The sequence below is a fragment of the Tupaia chinensis genome, unplaced genomic scaffold (assembly GCF_000334495.1).
Source record: "Tupaia chinensis unplaced genomic scaffold, TupChi_1.0 Scaffold000081_1, whole genome shotgun sequence".
Classification (NCBI taxonomy): domain Eukaryota; kingdom Metazoa; phylum Chordata; class Mammalia; order Scandentia; family Tupaiidae; genus Tupaia; species Tupaia belangeri.
The window spans coordinates 2,900,317-2,903,145 of NW_006159542.1; positions in this window are offsets into that span (position 1 = coordinate 2,900,317).

Sequence of the window (2,829 nt, forward strand, 5' to 3'; positions counted from 1 at the left end):
GCCGTTCTATTGTGATCGCTGGTGCAGCAGATTCAGTAGATAGTGGGGAATATTTTAACCCTATTAGTATTTGGATGTTTAGCTACAGTGCTCTTAGATCTGTCTAAAAACACATTGAAAGGATACTGGAGGGGGGAGAGACAAGAAAAAGGAAAATGAAACAGAGAAAAACAACAACAAAAAGAGAAAAAAAGACAAAAAAATTTTTAAAAAATTAAAAATTTGTAATTACTGTCCTTTTATTAAAAAAAAAAAACACAAAATAGAAAACCGCGTGGCGCACAAGCATGCTGCACGAAAAATCTAGTTCACTGTTGCCATGTGGAACCTTCTCCTGAAGGCCCGTGGCTTCTGCCTGGATGGGAGGAGCAGAGCGAAAATTAACAAGAAAAAAGGTGGAGCTAAGAGCCAGAAAAAAACTGACTTTTTAAAAAAAGTGTAAAAAGGAAAAATTACCAAAAAAAGGGAAGACAGAAGCAGGGAGAGACAGGAACCGAGAGACAGAGAGAGAAAGCTGGGAGTGCAGGGGGGAGGGGCTCCCTACCGCTAGCTCATTTGTTGGAGGCTGAATTATTAGTAGAAAATCTTCATTCCCTTAAAAATCTAGTTCACTGTCACCTTGTGGAACCTTCTCCTAAGGCCCGTGGCTTCTTCTCCAGTTTTTGACTTTATTTAAACATTCTTACACAAGTCCTTTTGTGAGCTTGTGTTTTCATCTAAGTTAAACACTTATGAGTGGAATTCCTGGATCACAGTGTAGATACATGTTTAATCCCCTCCCTCCCCCCCCCAACAAAAAACAAAAAACAAAAAACTGCCAACAGGTCTCTGACGAGGTTGTGCCATTTAATGTATCCACCAGCAAGGTGTGAGAGTTAGGATTGTTCCACAGTCTCACTAGTATTTGATGTTGGTCATCTTTTTTCTTTTAGCCACTAAAATAGATGATATCTCATTGTGGCTTCAATTTGTACTTCCCTAATGAGTGAAAATATTGAGCACCTTTCCATAGGCTTATTGGCTATTCATATATCTTTTGTGAAGTATCTCATTAGTGTTCCTATGGTGCCTCTTTTTTGGTAAACTCGAACATTTCAGCAGACATTCAGGCAGCTTTTTCAGTAAAAAGATTTTTACATGACTTACTATTGCTGTTCCCATGATCGTCTTTTATAGGTGGCATAGTTTTGAGAACACAGTAGGTGCTAGTTCCGCCAGAATACACTTGGGGAAATGTTCTTCCAGCTTGTTTTCTGCTGCCATTTCCACTACATGCACCACCTCTTCCTCCCTCTCCCTCCTCTCCCCCACCTTCACCCCTATTCCCAAGGGCTCCTTGTCAGCTGGCCAACCCCTCTGAGGCCCTCTGTAATCTGGGCCATAGTTCTGATTCATTGAAACTGGGCTAAGTGAGAAATCAGGCCAAATCAAGATACCTTTGTGGAAACCACAAACCTGGCTGATGAGACTATGGGATATATTCTGCAAGAGTTTAAGAACCTGAAGAAGGGGCTTCTTTAATATATGATGGTAACAAATCATTGGGGTTCCACAGGTAGAAATACGGAAAGTATGACTTTCTTGTGTTTATAGTTGACTTGAAATGCCCAGATTCTCAAATATTTCTGTATTTCATGAGACAGTGAGAACTCTTGAGAAGTTATCACAAACTGAATAACTTGCAAATGTAAAAATTAGTAGTTACCTCCTTATCTCTAAGACTAGAACCTTTATCTATATAGACAGCTCTGTGATGAGTAGAGGGCATCTAACAGTCTCAAGTCCTAGATAGATTGTATAAAATCTCTGTCCTTGGAGAGGACTGAGGATATAATCTAGTCTGTAAGCATTCTATAGGTCTGTGCCAATGGAAAGAACCTCTTACTAGAGACTGAAATGTTGCTGGAATCAAAGAAGCATAAAAAGCTGAAAACAGAGTGAAGAGTCAATGTTGATAAGTTTGAGAAGTTTGAAATGTCACCAAATTCAAGAGGGAGGCTAAATTAGATTCCCAAATCTGGATGTATAGAATCAATGATTATCAAAGTGTGGTAGTTTAAAAACATGCCCTCAGATACTTTGATATTCTTCTCATGGAGAGGAGAGGGTGGTCTATGTCCCTTCCTTCTGAATCTAGGTAGGCTTATCTGCTTAATCCATAGAGTGTGGTGGAAATGATGCTATGGGACTTTCAAGGTAGATCAGTGCAGTTTCTATGTTGTTCACCCATACTTAGATCCCTGAAGCCACTAAGCTAGGACAAGTCACGTTATTTGGGAAGGTCATGTACAGGTGTTCTGGTTGGTAGCTCTCATCTTCAAGTCACGCTAGCTCACATATCAGACATGTAAGTGAAAGAGTCTTCAGATTAATCCAGTTTGGTCAGTTTTTCTCCTGGGAGTAGGGAGCTCCTTCAGTGACTAAAACAAATGTCTCTGTATTGGCTCTTTTCCTTTAATAATAATCTGGTCCAAGGGTTAGCAAGTTATGACTATGGGCCAAATCTAGCATGTATTTTTGTATGACTCACAAGTTAAGAATGATTCCTACATTTTAAAATAGATAAATTATAAATGATTATGTGAGTATGGTCCCTAACAGGAAGTGTTTTCTGACTCCTGGCTTAATACCACAAATATAATAGAGATGTGAATAAAAGATGTGAATAAAAGAAGTGAAGAAATTATAGCAGAGGCCTATCTAGATGGTATTGTTCTCCTCCTCTTGCCCTTTTCTCTAATGTGTTCTTCTCTCTCTCTCTCTTTTTTTTTTTTTTCTTATTTTTTTGGAGAGGTTTTTGCTACAGGGCACGTGCACTTGCCAGAAAGA